At 32.5% G+C, this 19,859-nt stretch overlaps 1 pseudogene; it reads right to left on the bottom strand.

Annotated features, from left to right (window-relative positions):
- Window positions 1-641: 641 nt before the first annotated feature.
- LOC139843520 (chloroplast envelope quinone oxidoreductase homolog) lies at window positions 642-19,059 on the bottom strand (annotated as a pseudogene).
- Window positions 19,060-19,859: the final 800 nt, after the last annotated feature.

The raw sequence follows: 19,859 nt of genomic DNA, 5'->3' as shown, positions 1-19,859 counted from the left end.
GAAGAATATGAAAGTTTTTTTTTCATGTTTTGTGAAGTAAAATTTAGCCCGATTTAGAGTTTAGGGTTTAGGGTTTAGGGTTTGGTGTTTTGGGTTTATTCCATAAACCCAAAATACCAAACCCAAAACCCTAAACCCTAAACCCTAAACTCTAAACCGTTCGTGTTAAAAACTCAATCTAAATCCTAAATCTAAACCCTAAACCCTAATATCTAAACCCTATAAACCCTAATATCTAAACCCTAATATCTAAACCTCAATAGCTAAACCTCAACATACGCTCGAAAAACACGATAATTGTTATATATTACTTCTTCGAGCGTTTTTCCGCCAAAATAAAAACATTTATCACAAAGTGTCTCTACTAAATGTTCATATTTTCATCCCATCTATAATGTTCGTGAACAAAGTTTTTTCAAAAAATAAAAAGAAAAAAAAGTTTTTGCTTCCCCCGCTTCCCCCCGATTGGTTACTTCCCTCTTGATCTTATATATATATATATATATATATATATATATATATATATATATATATATATATATATATATATATATATATATATATATATATATATATATATATATATATATATTAAAATCGAATTAACCATATAGGCATATATAATCATCAAACTATTCAAGCTATGGCTCAACGATAATTTTATCAGTAGCATGCCCATCAATGCTCTTTGCCCAAGCTTCTTCAGCCTTGTTTAACGGATATCTAGAGTTGATTATAGTCTTAATCTTCCCTTCTTTCACCAACCCAACCATGTACTCCAAGTTTTTAGCTTTGGATACAAAAGTATCGGGAACAGTTTCTTTTTCGAGCATGTGACTTTCTTCACCACAGCAGTCCAAACAGAACTCAGACCCGGAGTTACATCTATAACCTTACCATTCGGGCCAAGATTCGGCTCGAAAGTAGACCAAGGAATAGGTGTCGCACAATGAATCACCGGATCATATTTCTTATTCGATGGACTTGTTAGTGCTGCCCCCTGTGTAGTGTTGTAGTCGAGAACCTCATCAGCACCAAGGCTTTTCACTAGGTCTATGTTTCGGGCCCTACAAGTGGCTGTAACATGGGCGTTACTTAGCTTTGCGAGTTGGACAACGTAATGGCCTACACCGCCTGAAGCGGCGGTGACGAGGATGTTGGTGGTGGGCTGGTTTTATCGAGGGTAAGACCACCATGATAGGTGAGAGCCTGAAGTGCTGTAAGGCCAGCAACAGGTAGCCCTGCACCTTCAGCTGCTGATACTTCGGGTGGTCTGGAAACTGTCAGTTTTTCACTACTTACAGCGTACTCATATAGTCCTCCACCTTTCTGTGAGTTTCAGGGATCAATGTAGAATAATTGTTCAAAGTATCAATCTAATTGTTTTTCTTTATTCTTGTTTGTTTCTTATTGCATGATTAGTATTGTGCAGGTTTGCTGGTTGATTGTTTGATAGCTATGATGAAGTTGTTGCTGTATGATACTTGGTGAAGATTATTTGAAGGTTTTAGACTCTTTGCGAATCATGTGTTGTTAGTTGTTAAATCGACATACCTAGTATGGAGGTTACACTAATAACACAACGATGGGACGTAGTTGAGTCTAATTCTAACATCCAGGGGCCATTCTTACCAACTTCTAATAGTTTATATAGTTGAGGGGATTAGATGTATTTTATGTAAAGTTTATGGGTTATGTCGGTGTATCTTCTAATATATCCAGATGGGATCTAGGGTTTGTGTATTCATTCAATCAATTTGTTTCCAGTTTGTAAAAAAGCTCTCAAAATATTTTGTTTTGTGATTCTGTCTAAGTTTCTTAATTCATCTAGTTGATGAATTGTGGTTTTCTTTGAGATTACTGTATTGGTTTCACTTGTTTATTAAAAGTGATTCAATTCATTATTGTTGATTCTGTGAAATAGATCTGAAAGTATACGATCTTGTATACTTTGATTCATTATTTTTTACATGGTATCAGAGCGATACGGATCGATTGTGGTGATTTTTATTGTCTATCTTCATCGTTCGATTCAGTGTTCTGGATTTTAGGGTTTCATCGATCTCTGTGTTTATCGGTGATACAACTGTTACTGGTCATATCTTGTTTCGTTTTGGGATCAATCAAGAACATCTGGGGTGATAGATCGTTGAATCTACCAATTGCTGCTGAAAACCCTAATTTTCTTCAATTAGGGTTTGGTGTTCATCGTTCTCAAATCTTCATCATCTGATTCTTGTTTGTCTTCCGCTGCATCATCAATCATTCGTGATTAATTGGTTACTTCTTACCCTTCTTTATCTTTATTGTGTACTAACTTTCTTGGTTTTATTGTAGAAGAGAAGGTCCCAAGTAAGACCTGGAGTGAATTTCCTTGAAAATTCACTTATCTGGATCACTACTTGAATTACCTTTTAGGTTTTCTGTGCTGTTTTTATTATTTTTTAATACTATTTGTTTAATATGGCTAAAGATAATGATGATGTTTCTGGTAGTGGTACTACTCAGATTAGCAAACTGGATTTTGGGGATCCTCTTTATCTTCACCCAAGTGATATTAGTAGTACTCCTTTAATAAATGTAAAGCTAAAAGGAACTGAAAACTATAAATCTTGGTCTTGTGCAATTGAACTTGCTTTACAAACAAAGAATAAAATGGGTTTTATAAATGGAACTTTTAAAAGAAGTGAAGATAATGAGGTTCTTGAAATCCAGTGGGATAGATGTAATGCTGTTGTTTTATCTTGGATACTTGGTTCTATGTCTGATGAGTTATATAATGGTCAAATATATTCAAAAATTGCTTCTGATGTGTGAAAAGAACTAAAAGAAACCTATGATAAAATAGATGGATCTGTGATATTTAACTTGTTTTAAAAATTAAATTCTTTGACTCAAAATGGTAATTCTGTTTCTGATTATTATCATACACTTAATTCATTATGGAAACAATATGATACCATGGTTCATCTTCCTAGCTGTCAATTTACATCATCAAAAGAATTTAAAGATCATACAAGTTTAATAAAACTAATGCAATTTCTGATGGGTTTAGATGATGTTTATCAACCCATCAGAAGCAATATACTCACCAGAGATCCACTGCCCTCAGTGAATACTGCCTTTGCAATAATTTCAAGGGAAGAATCACACAGAAAATCAAATATGAGTGGAAAAAAGAGTTCTGAATCTTCTGCTTTCTATTCTAATTCATTTAAACCAGGTTTTAACTCACAACCCAAAGATTTAAAGTGTGTTAAATGTGGTAGAACAAATCATACAGTTGACAAATGTTTTGAAGTGGTTGGTTATCCTACTAGAACTGGAAATCTTAAATGCACAAAATGTGGTATGACTAATCACACTGTTGACAGATGTTTTGAAGTGGTTGGATATCCTAATAATCTAAAAAGAAAGGGATTTGGTTCAAATAATAATATTAAAGGAAATGCTAGTAAATCCAATTGTGAAAATCAAGGGAGTAGCTCCTCTACTCCCATATCTTTGAGTAATGAACAGGTTATGAGGTTATTAAGCTTACTTGATGAAAAAGGAGGGGTTAAGCCTGGTGTTTCAAATATGTCAGGTAATTTTGCAAACTTTAATGTACACTTTAACTCCAACTTTGAAATTTTTTATATGGCTAATAAATGCATTGATAATATTCATTATGGGTGGATTGTTGATTCTGGTGCTAATAAGCACATGACTAATTCTGTTAAAAAACTTTGTGTCATATATTGATGTTAGTGATCTTAACTTAACTGTCTCTCATCCAAATGATACTAAAGCTAAAGTTAGCAAAATTGAAAATCTTAAAATCTCCAATAATGTTGTTTTACAAGATGTTCTGGTATTTCCAGACTATTGTGTGAGTTTGTTATCTGTGTATTGTTTGGTTAGAGATAGTAAGTTGTTTGTTGGTTTTGATGAGAGTGCCTGTTATATTCATGACTTGGTGTCCAAGAAGACACTTGTGACTGGTAGTCAATGTGGTGGATTATATTATCTAACTCGAAATGAAAAAGGTATTGTTGGTAGTTCCAACATTAGTAAAATAAATAACAATTCTATTGATTTGTGGCATTGCAGGCTGGGTCATCCAACTGAGCAGGCTGATGTGGTAGCACGGGGTTACAAAATAGTGTATATTTTTAATACGGAATGCTACAAAATTTAACAAGTTTTAATTAAATATTTACAAAATGGATATACCAAAACCTTGCTACAACACAATAGGCAGTGTACCTAGTCGCGAAGTAGTATAGTTTTTAGTAAGTCCGGTTCGTTCCACAGGGAGACGGGCTTATGAAACACTTTATTTTTATATAACAATATATAAATATAAATATAAAAAGGGGGGTTTTACCGTTTAATGACCGGTTTGTCGATTTTATATTTTAAAGTCACAATTAAAAGCTAATGCAAAATATTAAAAATAACTAAAAACTTAATTTAAAGAGTAAAGTAAATGACGATAATTAAAATGACAGAAATTAAAGTGCGAAAATTAAAAGTGCAATTAAATATGAAATAAAATAAATTAAATATGAAATAAAAGAATTATGCTTATTTAAACTTCCGTAATCATGATGTTTGACGTGTTGATTTTACTTTTATGCCCATGGGTTAATTGTCCTTTGTCCTGGATTATTTAATATGTCCGTCTGGTTTTTGTCCATAACAGTCCATCAGTCATAAATATAAAGTGCGAGTGTCCTCGTCAAATTATTATTATACCCGAAGTTAAATATTCCAACTAATTGGGGATTCGAATTGTAACAAGGTTTTAATACTTTGTTTAATGAATACACCAGGTTATCGACTGCGTGTAAACCAAGGTTTTACTACTTTGTTAACAATTACACCAATTACCCTTGAATGTAATTTCACCCCTGTTTTAATTATTCTAGTGGCTATTAATCCATTCCCGTGTCCGGTTAAATGAACGATTATTCGTACATATAAATACCCCGCCCATCGTGTCCGATCGAGTGTATATGGTAATTTATAGGGACGCCCAATTGTAAATCTTTATATTAACATTAACAAACTATCATTTAGTTAAACAAATATAAAGCCCATTAATAGCCCATAGTCTAATTTCCACAAGTGTCGTTCTTTTGTCCAAACCCCAATTATGGTACAAAGCCCAATTACCCAATTTTAGTAATTAGCCCAACATCATGATTACTTTGGCTCAAATAAGCATAATAATAACTTAGTTACGAGACATTAATTTAAAAAGGAGAACATAACTTACATTGAGTATTTATCGCGTAGTGTTACACGGACAGAATTTCGACTTCAAAAACCCGTAAAATAACCTTTACATAACCCAAACTAATCTAATATAACACTAATCTATACTGTATATACATATATATATTTATTTATATTATACTAGGGAGTATTATTATGTATTTGTGTGTGTGTGTGTAAAAACGAACGAAAACTGGCAAATTTATAGACCAGGCCTGATTCTGATCCTCATGCGACTCGCATGGGTTTATGCCTATTTGCCATGCGACTCGCATGGCCACGCTGGACAGCTCACATATCTTTTGTCTTCTTGTTCGTCGACATATTTATTAAATATATATAAAATATAAATAATTTTAATAATTATTTATATATTATATTATATTTATGTGCATAGTAGACTAGATATTTTTGGTCCATTGCGTCGGGCGTTTCTTCTTGGCTCGGGTCCCGGTTCCGGATTTTCGGACGTCCTTGCGTACTATTTTATATCGTGTACTTTGCGTTTCGTAACTTGTACTCTTGTTATTTTTAGACGTTCCTCATCAATAATTTGAACCATTTTAATTGTATCTTGTACATTTGAGCATTTTGGACCTTTCCGTCTTCAAATCTTCATTTTCGCCTTTTGTCTTCGCACTTATTTAATATAAACGAATATTACTTGAATATGGAACAATTGCAACTAAAATCTTGTCTTTCTTGGGGGATAATGTTATGAAATATATGTTCCTTTTTAGCCTTATCAATATCCCCACACTTGAGCGTTGCTTGTCCTCAAGCAATACAGTCTTGAAATAATATAATACATCACACAAATCACTTCTTTATTCTTCACACTTTATACATTAGTGATTTTGATATGGCGGTATAAACAATGATAGTAACGATGTGGTTTAAAGGTGGGTGTGTCATCCACAGTTGCCTCGGGTTTAGGTCAACGACACTTGCAATCAAATAGCCGATTTACTTTCGGTTTCCAAAGCAAAGTGCACATTTGAAAGGCGGTTTACAGTCCCACATGACTATAAAAATGTAGATCCTTAAGGAAATTGGATCTTTATGAAAACATTTGATCTTTTGAAAATTCAAGCTAGATTTTACCCTAGACAAGTTTTCTGATTTAACCCACCATTGGTGTTGCAAAATATATTTGTGGATCAATATTTTGGCTAAAAACATTTAGGCTCGTGTAATCCACTGCTATCCCGGTATCGGAAAGCACACATCCAGTTTACTTGTTCCGTATATTACCTTTCGATAAACTACCGTCCGGTTGTAAAGGAAAGCGATGAACAAGAAACTGTTAAGGCAATGTCTAATGACATGCATTTGTTCATGGTCTAATTACGTGTCGGATGCTAGTACTATCCTTGGTAGGAGCAATAGTAAAGATCATCCTATGATTTTTCGGTCTGGCACAAGGTCCTGTCTCCGACCATGCTATGCAACCACCGTTCTTACGGTTGACACCCGATTTGGTTCAGGTGACCTAACGAATTCCAGGTGAATTCCTAGGATTTTACGTTCAATGGTAATGAACGCATTGAAAATGGGTTTTCAGAAAACAAATCGGTTTGTATTTTTGATCAAAATATTTTCTCGTTCAAGCTCGAGTCTAGATATCATTGAATTCCATGAGTTTGTAATTCTCAATCTTTAGGGTCAATCTCTAGGATTGAGTAATATCAGGCTTAAAAGCTGATTTTTAATCTTTAAAGGAGATTATCCTTTCTGGGGATCTGATTCATTAGTCTTATCAAGCTAATTTGCACGGTGCCTCCCCATTGTACGAGATAAATCCTTCTCATGGTTAGGATAAATCTGACCACTTGGCGACCCTGTTTGATGCTGAGGTCCGTGGATTTCCTGCTGATTTTAGAAATGACTTTTCTAGATTTTTCGTCAACCTACAGCTGGTCTGGACGACAACTTCTTGACCTAAATCAAGAAGCGCGTGTCTTTTTCGGAAGACTTTACTTCCTTTTAATGATGGAATTGATTCATCGTGTAGATCCATCTCTCATTACAGTAAATCGGGTAAAACAGTTAATTTAGTCCAAAACAAAACACCTGCAATAACTTTACAGAAACATGTGATAGATAGTTCTTAATTGAATGACTTGGTATATTCTCCCCACACTTAGTTTCTTTCTTTGCCTTTTTATTCCATTCAAGCATTTTGGGTTGTTTCTCAATTTATGTCCTTTTCGAGGTAACGATAATTTCGGTATTAACACCTAGTTTTCATCGTTCATAAATATATATAAACATGATTTTGACTTCATTTAATTGAAAATTTTTCAAATTTTCACAAAATTTGGCAAATAAACTAAGTGTAAACCCGAGAGAATTTATAACCCTTCCCCACACTTGAGATCATGCAATGCCCTCATTTGCATGAAATCAGACTATAATTATAAATTCATGAGGGTGATTAGTGTAGAAAAGTGATTAAGAATACCTAGTTTGTACTTACAAAGCTCGTCGAATGATAGATGGCGCGCCTCATCGTTCATTCCTTCTTATTTTATCACACATGTTTTTCTTCAAAAATGGTTGCTTTTTTTAAACAGTTTGCTAATCTTTGAAAATGCGTCTTTTACCCTAACTTATCATGCATATTTATTAACGAGTTATGCACTAACCCGAACCCCTAATTTAACGTTAAGTGGGGTTAGACTTCCCTACACTTTAGTTGACGATATGTGAAGTCGGTGGAATAAGTTCCTCGAATTAAAATAGTGAGCCAGTTATTTACATCTCGGGTGGTATAAAATATATTAATGGGTTTAAAGTTTAGACCCACCCGATCGTCACTACTTAATTCTTTTTTAAGTGTAGCTTTTAGTAAATGGATATGTCTCTTTTCTGGTTCTTGGTCAAATGGATCGTTATACACTGACATACATATTCCTATAGGGTGGTCAATTCCTAACATTTCCTTCTGTTCATTCTCGGGATCAAAGTTTTCACCTCTATTACCCATTTGGGTAAAATTTGAGGTGTCATTATCTATTACAGTTCTTAGTTCATCTTCGGTAGATGATTTGTCTATTGAGAATATTGGGTTGGAAGGTTGTGGAATGGTGAATTTCGGGATCGAAGTAGATTCTTCTTCATTAATGGTACTTATCGGTCCCACCACTTTGGTCTCGGGGGTAAAATTTTCAACGTTATCGTTTTCCCAAGAGTTCCAATTTGTCACCCTTACTTCTTCTTCATCCATTGGTGGATCGATGATTTCGTCGGTAGAGGCTAATGTGTCGATATGTTGTGAAATTGGTAAAACTGAATAAAAAGTATCATCGGGATAGTTGGTGATTTCGGAGCTCTCGAATTCATCAAAATTCGATGATTTGAGATTTTCTTGAACAATACTCCTCAGATCAACAGGTGTGTAGTCTGATAGAGTTTCAGCTTGCCGGTTTACAAACTCGCTCATTTGTTCATTTTGAGCATCGAGTTCTTCGAGTTTGATTTTCATATGATCTAAAGAATTTTTGGACACGTAATTTTCCTCGTCTTCTGGTTGTTGAGTTTGGATATATTCTTGGGAATAATCCCAGTTTGAATTGCGTTCTTCATAATCGTTCCATGCAGGTTCTGTGGGTGCGTAATTTTCCATAGGAACGTAATAGTAACATTCCCATGTTGAGTGATAATCTCCACAGATTTCACAACCAGTTATTGTTTCATCGTTCGCGATCCAAGATTGACTGAATGAATTGTCATCAACACTCGGTTGAGAGTATTGATTTAATTGATTTTGGAGTTCAAAAAGAGTTTCCAAGGCCTTGCTTTCAAAATTTTCCATTTTATTGCGATGGCCAAATTTTAGCTACAATGTGGTACAATCACGAATTATCCTATTAGTTATAAAATTTAGAAAAACTTATATAAGTTATCCAATTAATAGACTTTTCTGATTTTGCCCACGTTTCGAATAGCCAAAAGATGCAGCAGGTAGCCAGGACCCTTTAAATCGGAAGCCCACAACTAGCCACTAACAAATCCAACTATTACTACGAACCAGAAAAATGTCAACGTCCATTAATTTAACCACTTATATAATTTTTCTTTCCGTTTGGAGAATTAGATAAGAAGTAGAGAAAATTCTAAGTCCTAAAAACTAGAATGTCGAGAAATAAGAAAGAAAAAGATTGCGCGTCGAAAAGTGTCGAAAAATAAAAATAAGAAAAAAAAAACGTCGGAACTTAAAAGTCTAAAAATTATATCTAAAAAGTTGCGCCTAAAGGTATACAGGTAAAACTAAAGCGAAAAACGGCGTCGCAAAATTCTAAAGCACCTAAATCTTAGTCTAAGGAATAAGCACTTAAGGGATTTTACGGCAATGCCTAAAAATTCTAGAAATAAAAATGAAACTACGGCAAAAACTAGACTTAAAACTAAGCACGAATGATAAAAATACAAAAATTACGCTAAAAATAAATAAAAGATACAAAATATAAAAGTTAATAAAAAGTTTATAAAAATTATTAGATTTATAAAAATATTATTTTTATATTTTATATTATAAAAGTATTAAGTTTATAAATTTAAAACAAATTAAAAGTAAATATAAATTAAATTATCTAAAAATAATAATAATAATAATAATAATAAAAACTAGGGTTATAATAATAATAATAAAATAAAAACGTAATAAATGCGTTTTTAGGTCAAGTGAGTGGGCCTGTCAGAACCCCTCATGCGACTCGCATGGGTCTAAGAGAAAAGGTCATGCGACTCGCATGACCTGCTGGTTCAGTTCAAGAAGGGTTCAAAAATGACAGGTCAGTTCGTATTTATTATTTATTATTTATTTTTATTTTGTTTTATATTTAAAGTAATATATATATAAAATAAATAAAAACTTATATTTTTATAAAACTAAAAATAGAAATATTTTATATTTTCATAAATAAAAATCTTAAAAATATATAAAAGCAATTATTTTTTTTTCGGTTTTTAAATTTTTAAATTTTTTTTTTTTTTTTTATAGATTTTATATTGTTTTTCTAAAAATGTAAATAAATATTTCGCCGACTCCCCGGCAGCGGCGCCAAAAACTTGATGATGTATCGTGAGGGTACGAAATAGTATTATTTTTAATACAAAATACTACAAAATATGACACAAGTTTTATTAATTTACGGATGGGATATACCTAAACCTTGCTACAACACTATAGGCAGTGTACCTAATCGTAGAGTAGTGTAGTTTTTAGTAAGTCCGGTTCGTTCCCCGGCAGCGGCGCCAAAAACTTGATGTGGTAGCACGGGGTTACAAAATAGTGTATATTTTTAATACGGAATGCTACAAAATTTAACAAGTTTTAATTAAATATTTACAAAATGGATATACCAAAACCTTGCTACAACACAATAGGCAGTGTACCTAGTCGCGAAGTAGTATAGTTTTTAGTAAGTCCGGTTCGTTCCACAGGGAGACGGGCTTATGAAACACTTTATTTTTATATAACAATATATAAATATAAATATAAAAAGGGGGGTTTTACCGTTTAATGACCGGTTTGTCGATTTTATATTTTAAAGTCACAATTAAAAGCTAATGCAAAATATTAAAAATAACTAAAAACTTAATTTAAAGAGTAAAGTAAATGACGATAATTAAAATGACAGAAATTAAAGTGCGAAAATTAAAAGTGCAATTAAATATGAAATAAAAGAAATTAAATATGAAATAAAAGAATTATGCTTATTTAAACTTCCGTAATCATGATGTTTGACGTGTTGATTTTACTTTTATGCCCATGGGTTAATTGTCCTTTGTCCTGGATTATTTAATATGTCCGTCTGGTTTTTGTCCATAACAGTCCATCAGTCATAAATATAAAGTGCGAGTGTCCTCGTCAAATTATTATTATACCCGAAGTTAAATATTCCAACTAATTGGGGATTCGAATTGTAACAAGGTTTTAATACTTTGTTTAATGAATACACCAGGTTATCGACTGCGTGTAAACCAAGGTTTTACTACTTTGTTAACAATTACACCAATTACCCTTGAATGTAATTTCACCCCTGTTTTAATTATTCTAGTGGCTATTAATCCATTCCCGTGTCCGGTTAAATGAACGATTATTCGTACATATAAATACCCCGCCCATCGTGTCCGATCGAGTGTATATGGTAATTTATAGGGACGCCCAATTGTAAATCTTTATATTAACATTAACAAACTATCATTTAGTTAAACAAATATAAAGCCCATTAATAGCCCATAGTCTAATTTCCACAAGTGTCGTTCTTTTGTCCAAACCCCAATTATGGTACAAAGCCCAATTACCCAATTTTAGTAATTAGCCCAACATCATGATTACTTTGGCTCAAATAAGCATAATAATAACTTAGTTACGAGACATTAATTTAAAAAGGAGAACATAACTTACATTGAGTATTTATCGCGTAGTGTTACACGGACAGAATTTCGACTTCAAAAACCCGTAAAATAACCTTTACATAACCCAAACTAATCTAATATAACACTAATCTATACTATATATACATATATATATTTATTTATATTATACTAGGGAGTATTATTATGTATTTGTGTGTGTGTGTGTAAAAACGAACGAAAACTGGCAAATTTATAGACCAGGCCTGATTCTGATCCTCATGCGACTCGCATGGGTTTATGCCTATTTGCCATGCGACTCGCATGGCCACGCTGGACAGCTCACATATCTTTTGTCTTCTTGTTCGTCGACATATTTATTAAATATATATAAAATATAAATAATTTTAATAATTATTTATATATTATATTATATTTATGTGCATAGTAGACTAGATATTTTTGGTCCATTGCGTCGGGCGTTTCTTCTTGGCTCGGGTCCCGGTTCCGGATTTTCGGACGTCCTTGCGTACTATTTTATATCGTGTACTTTGCGTTTCGTAACTTGTACTCTTGTTATTTTTAGACGTTCCTCATCAATAATTTGAACCATTTTAATTGTATCTTGTACATTTGAGCATTTTGGACCTTTCCGTCTTCAAATCTTCATTTTCGCCTTTTGTCTTCGCACTTATTTAATATAAACGAATATTACTTGAATATGGAACAATTGCAACTAAAATCTTGTCTTTCTTGGGGGATAATGTTATGAAATATATGTTCCTTTTTAGCCTTATCACAGGCTTTGTTGTGTTTAAAAGATAGTTTGAAACTAAATGATAAAAGTTTAAATGGTCCCTGTGATGTATGCCATAAGGCAAAACAAACTAGGAAATCTTTTCAAAATAGTGTTCATAAAACCACTGAGTTGGGTGAACTTTTGCATCTAGATGTCTGGAGTCCTTATAAAGTTCAAAGCCATAAAGGTTTTAAATATTTTCTTACAGTTGTTGATGACTTTACTAGAGGTGTTTGGGTTTATTTACTTAAAACTAAAGAAGAAGTGGCAGACTGTTTAGAAAATTTATTTCATCTTTTAAAAAATCAATTTAATAAAACTGTCAAGTGTTTTAGATGAGATAATGGAACAGAGTTTATTAATTCTAGAGTAAGTGAATTTGTTCAAAACAATGGGATCATTCATCAGACATCTTGTGCATATACTCCACAACAAAATGGTTTAGTAGAAAGGAAACATAGGCACTTGCTTAATGTGGCAAGAGCTCTTATGTTTCAAGGGGGAATTCCTTTAAGGTTTTGGGATGAATGTATTTTAACTGCTGTATATTTGATTAACAGGACTCCTACATCTTGGCTGAATGGAAAGTGTCCCTTTGAACTCATTTATAAAAGAATTCCAAATCTTTCCCACTTAAGGGTTTTTGGTTGTCTTGCTTTTTCTACTATTTTAAACAATAAAGACAAGTTTTCTGAAAGATCTGAAAAATGTGTTTTTCTTGGCTATTCTTCTGTTGAAAAGGGATACAAGTTATATAGTTTAGATAATAAAAATTGTTTTGTGTCAAGAGATGTCAAGTTTTATGAGAATATTTTTCCTTTTAAAATCTTAAAAGAAGGTTTAGATTCTGTTAAAAAATTTCAAAGTCAAATAAATTCTTTTAAAAATATGGAATTAGACAATCAAAATTCTCAAAGTCCCAATGATGAAGGGGAAGATCTAGACCATCAGAGTGATGGCAGTAGTGACTCAATGCATGTTGATAATTCTGATAATTCTGTTTATACAGTAGAATATGAAGAGTATGGCAGGGCAACAAGTCCTACAGCCAAGGTTGAAAAAGGCGCGAGACGGGGCCGAAACGGTAGCGACCTCAAAACGTCGCAACGGAAAAAACGGGGCCGAGACGGTGTCGAAACGGATGTTGACTAATGTTGACTTTTATATATATAAATATATGTTTACACATATTTTAGAGCTAAAAAATATTTGTTGACAAGTTTGTACCTATAATTGCTATTAGCGTTAATATAATACAAAATGGAATACTAAGCTAAGTCAATTTGATTGATTTGACCGACTTATGACCAATTTTAACAGAATTTCTGACTTTTAACCGGCGTTGACCCAATTTTTCCTACAATTGACCTGACTTTTGACCGTTGACCGGCTTATAAGAAAACGGGACGGGGTCGAAACGGTTGAGTCACCAAAACGCCGCAACGGGCGTCGCAACGGACGCAACGGACGCCGTTTACAACAATGCCTACAGCAACACTCAATGATAAAATCATAAACCCTGAGGGCATTGTTTTACAAAATAAAGAAGGTGAATCATCTACTTATACTTTTCAACCTTCTATCAGAAAATCTCAAAGGAACACTTTCCTTCCAAAAAGATTTAATGAATTTGTTTTAGATGGAAAGGTGAAATATGGTATAGATAAGTTTGTTAACTATTCAAAGCTTAATAAAGAAATGTTTGCCTTTACCACTAGTTTGAATAAAATATCTGAACCATCTACTTATTGGGAGGTCTGTAAGTTCAAACATTGGATAGAGGCCATGAATATGGAGATGGAGGCTCTTCATAGAAATGGAACCTAGGAATTGACAGAATTGCCCTTAGATAGAAAAACAATTGGATGTAAATGGGTATACAAGATTAAATATAAGTCTAATGGTGAAATTGATAGATTTAAAGCTAGACTTGTGGCTAAAGGGTATAATCAAAGAGAAGGCATTGATTTTGATGAAACTTTTTCTCCTGTAGTAAAAATGACAACTGTTAGATGTTTGATTAATATTGCAATTCAAAATAACTGGGAAATCTTTCAACTTGATATTAACAATGTTTTTTTCTATGGTGATTTAGATGAGGATGTTTATATGGATCTGCCTTTAGGATATTTTAGTGATAAAGAAAACAAAGTGTGTAAATTAAAGAGATCTTTATATGGGCTTAAACAAGCACCTAGGAAATGGAATGAGAAACTTACTGCTGCATTATCTGAGATTGGTTTTAAACAAAGCTTGAATGATTACTCTTTATTTGTAAAATCTGATAACAGCATTTTCATTGTTGTTTTGGTATATGTTGATGATATTGTTGTTACATGTAATGATGTTGAGAAAATTAAAACCTTTAAAAACTACTTAAAGACTAAATTTCAGATAAAAGACTTGGGAATTCTAAAATATTTCTTGGGAATTGAAGTTATAAGGAATAAAGATGATATATGTTTGTCTCAAAGAAAGTATACTCTTGATCTTCTATCTGAATTTGGTCTACTAAGTAGTAAACCTATTCAAACTCCAATTGAACCAAATTTAACATTTTGTGTTAATGAAAACTCAAGTGATCCTCCATTAACTTGTTGGTAAGCTAATTTACTTAACTTTATATTTCATATTCAGTGCATGTTTTAAGTCATTTCATGCATGCTCCAAGGTATTCTCACTTGAAGTGTGCAATGAGGGTTTTGAGATATCTTAAGTCTGCTCCAGGTAAAGGTATTTGTATTTTAAAGAGTGAATCAAATGGCTTGATTAGCTATGTTGATTCTGACTGGGGAAAGAAAGTAATGGATATAAAGTCTGTTACAGGTTTTTGTTTATTTCTAAATGGATCCCTTTTATCTTGGAAAAGTAAAAAAGCAACCTACCATTTCCAGGTCATCAGCTGAAGCTGAATACAGGGCTCTAGCTGATGTTACTTGTGAAATTGTTTGGGTTTTGAAATTATTAAGGGATTTTGAAATAAATCTTAAAGTACCTTTAACTGTTTTTATAGATAATACAGCTGCTATTAAAATAGCAGCTAATCCTATGTTTCATGAAAAAACTAAACATTTTGATCTTGATTTACATTTTGTGAGAGAAAAAATTGTTAAAGGTATTATTCAAACTGAAAAAATTAATTCTCATAAAAATATAGCTGATGTGTTTACAAAGGGACTGGGTACTTTTGAACATAACAAAATGTGCAGTTTGCTTGGTCTTAAAGATTGCTTTGGAAATTATATTGAGGAGGGGTGTTCAAAGTATCAATCTAATTGTTTTTCTTTATTCTTGTTTGTTTCTTATTGCATGATTAGTATTGTGCAGGTTTGCTGGTTGATTGTTTGATAGCTATGATGAAGTTGTTGCTGTATGATACTTGGTGAAGATTATTTGAAGGTTTTAGACTCTTTGCGAATCATGTGTTGTTAGTTGTTAAATCGACATACCTAGTATGGAGGTTACACTAATAACACAACGATGGGACGTAGTTGAGTCTAATTCTAACATCCAAGGGCCATTCTTATCAACTTCTAATAGTTTATATAGTTGAGGGGATTAGATGTATTTTATGTAAAGTTTATGGGTTGTGTCGGTGTATCTTCTAATATATACAGATGGGATCTAGGGTTTGTGTATTCATTCAATCAATTTGTTTCCAGTTTGTAAAAAAGCTCTCAAAATATTTTGTTTTGTGATTCTGTCTAAGTTTCTTAATTCATCTAGTTGATGAATTGTGATTTTCTTTGAGATTACTGTATTGGTTTCACTTATTTATTAAAAGTGATTCAATTCATTATTGTTGATTCTGTGAAATAGATCTGAAAGTATACGATCTTGTATACTTCTGGTGTTTGATTCATTATTTTTTACAACAATCATCACAAACAAATAAACACGGTCAGATTGAGTCAACAATATTGTTCTTGGGCTGAATAAGCGGGTTGGGTAATGGGTCAAAATGGTTAGATTTTGGTAGTTAAGGATTATAAACATGTTTCTGCAGAAAAAAATTTGTACGTATATGTTTTTATTTTAAAAAATCATCTTAAGTTTTCCTAGTTAGTTTGTTAAATATGATTACTATGTTTATATATATTTTTTCTTTTTCCATAATAAAAGCATTCAAGATGTTTTACGTCTTACAGATACACTTTTAACAACTTTTAACCAATTCGACTCATTTTGTTTGACTCGTTGTAGAAAAAGCATACCCCAATCGGGTCATTCAAAATGGTTCCAAATTGTCATCTCCAAACAGAAGCATCAGGAGTCACACTCAGGAAACCAAAAGATGTAGGAACTTACAAATGAATTAAGCATGGACACAACTCTATCACCAACTTTGAAATTCTTGACTCCAGGTCCAACATCTAACACTTCTCCGGCTACATCAGTAGCTGTTCCAATAAAGAAAAGAAAACTCTTAATTTCATAAGCAAATTATGCAAAGTCTATAGAAAATAGTGCAACAAAAAAAGTACTGTAATTTAACTAACACACCCGGTATCCAAGGGATTTTAAGTGGTAAAAATGGGGGCAGCATGCCCTTTTGTATTTTCCAATCTACAGGATTTATGCTAGTTGCCTCTAGTTTTAACAGAAGTCCACCTTTATTTGGCTTAGGAATAGGCAATTCAACATGCTACAAAAACAAAAACCACATGATATCTATGCAATTTCAAAATTGTATATAAACTTTGTTTGCTAATAAGAAAGATTATTTTACAACTCACTCTCATAATCTTACATTCGCACGGAAAAATGACAAAATGTATATATATATATATATATATATATATATATATATATATATATATATATATATATATATTCATTGTGTAGATATTCATAGTCATAGGCGATTCTAAGTGGAGACCCATGAGGTCAGGGACACATATAGTTTGAAAATTTTTAATAGAAAAATTTTATAGGACACCACAAAATTTAAATGTATGACCCCATATATTTTTCAAATCTATAGTTTTTCTTTTGAATTGTATAGGTTACCACTAAATTATACTAATCGGACCACAAATATTCTTTGAATTTATAATTTTTTTTGAAGGTAAACTATCACTAAAATAGCAATATAATATAATTGGTACTGAAAAAAATTTCCCATAGATTTATAATTCTGGAATCGCCACTGTTCATAGTGTATTCTAGATAATTAATAGGCGTGCAACCTTACTTTGTAAATCTACAAACTTGTAAATAAACCACATAACAACAAATTAGTGCAGTCTGAAATAGTACTTCGTGTAGAATTAATAAGTAACACTTAATAAGCAACCATCAATTAAGTAAAGTAATTAGTTTAGAAACTGGCAAGAAAGAATTATACCTTAAGACCAGCAACACCGCCTCCATAGCCATCACACTGAAGCTCACGACCCGCAGACAAACCCCCGAGTTAATAAATGCAGTTTAACTATCTATTATGAGTTTTCATAATTTAAATAAATGATAACAGAAGTAGCAATAGCGGAGGCCCTTAGGAAACAAAGTGATCGACCGCTCGGGGTCCAGGATTTTCAGGGGTCATTTTTTTTATATATACAGATATAATCGGAGATTTTAAAAGTATGAGAACTAGAAAACACAACCGAAAAACAATAATCAAGCACCAGAAAAAAAAAGAAATCAAAGTCCACTAGCATTCTAACAAAGGTGAAAGGGTCTTTTATAGTTATTTTATATTATGTGTTAGGGCCTAATAACCTTTTTTCAACTCGTTTTTAGTACTTAAATTCTCGGTACCAATTATGAGTAGCAATAAACTATATTTCTATATAAGTGTGCAAGTCATGAATCAAGGAAAGTAGGAGTGGGATAAGCAATTTTATTGAAAAACACGCTTTTTAAATGCAATAAGTCTAAAGAGAAAAATGAGAAAATAAACATGTTGTGAAGACTAAATAGAAAGACTCCTAATTTGAGTCGGGAAATAAACAGATAAGACAAGTTTTAACTATGTCTGTAATGTTACAGTTAAATTGTGTACTTTTTGATAATAATAAAAAAATCTTCGTATGACATAGTAATGTTAGTCTTTGACCTCAATCAACTCAAATGTCATATTTATGTGTCTAATTTTTGTAGGGTCCATTAGTTTTTTATTATTACATTTTATTATATAAAATTAACATATTGTTCAATACAATTAATAATTTAATATTCATTAAAATAATAAAAAAAATTAACTACTAGTAAATTAAAAAAGGACTTAAATTAAAAAAATACAATAATTAAACTACATATAAAAAGTATTTCAAATAAAAAATTAAGAATTAAATTAATAAACCAGTCGTCATCTTCGGATGATTCGTCGGTTTGTTGTGATGGTTTGTCGACTAAATGCTTGAACTTATCAAGGTACAATCTCTGAAACTTTTCAATATAGTCTTTGTGATCGGGGTCCTCGATACCCCTCGTAATGCCGGTGAAAATGCTAGCACCTGCAAAAGCGGTTCAGAGGGTCTCTTGTTTTTTCGCATGTTTAACACCTTTTGTTCTTTTCGTTTATCCCTTGAAATCGCTTCCAAAGCTTTCTCCGCTTTTGATGAACGAGTTGAACGACTTGACTCGGTAGAATAGTTTGATTGGGCCTTTTTTGGCCTTGTCTCGGCCATTGGCCTCTAAAAAAATCGTCATCAAATATATCGTTGTTTTGAGTAACGGAAATCTCAAACCCCTCCTCGTTGGCATCTAAACGAACATGGCTACTGACTCACTCATTGTAACGACCCAGGATTTTCCAACGTTTATTTATTAATAATTATTATTATTAATACGTGTGATTAAACAAATGTATGTTATTACATTTACATGTTGCCATGATTGCCCGAACTTGACTTTAATTGCCCGAAACGTCTTTGTGACACCCGGAACTTACACGAATAATATTTTTAAGTATTATTTACATTCATGATTAATTTTATTAATCATTTTAATTAACTATGGTGATTAGTTAGTTACTTGGACTTTAATTGGTTTAACTTGTGAATTATTGAACTTGGGCTTTGATTAGTGTAATGGACTTATGACTTTGGGCTTATAAGTCCACCCTACTTCCTATATGGACTTAACTAGCCCAACATTGCATGTAAGTATTACATTCATAAGTAACTAGTTAGTTAAGGCATTAGGAATCTAGTTACCTTACAATCCACATGAACTAACACTAAATATCCAACTTTTGTAAGACTTTACAAGCTTGTAACCAACAAACAACTCTCTTCCCCCTCCCCCACTCCAAAACCGTCGGCCTAGGGCCATTTTATGTGTTCAAAATCTTTTTTTTTTTACTACTTGATCACTAGTGTATCCTTCACTCTTCACACACACTTTTACTTGCTTTCATTTTTACTCTCTTTTCTCTCAAGGTTTCTTTCTTTCTTGTAAGTAAATGGAACTTCTTTTCTCTTCTTCT

This window comes from Rutidosis leptorrhynchoides, chromosome 1 (assembly GCF_046630445.1).
Source record: "Rutidosis leptorrhynchoides isolate AG116_Rl617_1_P2 chromosome 1, CSIRO_AGI_Rlap_v1, whole genome shotgun sequence".
Taxonomy (NCBI): domain Eukaryota; kingdom Viridiplantae; phylum Streptophyta; class Magnoliopsida; order Asterales; family Asteraceae; genus Rutidosis; species Rutidosis leptorrhynchoides.
This window is presented reverse-complemented; position numbering and strand designations above follow the sequence as displayed.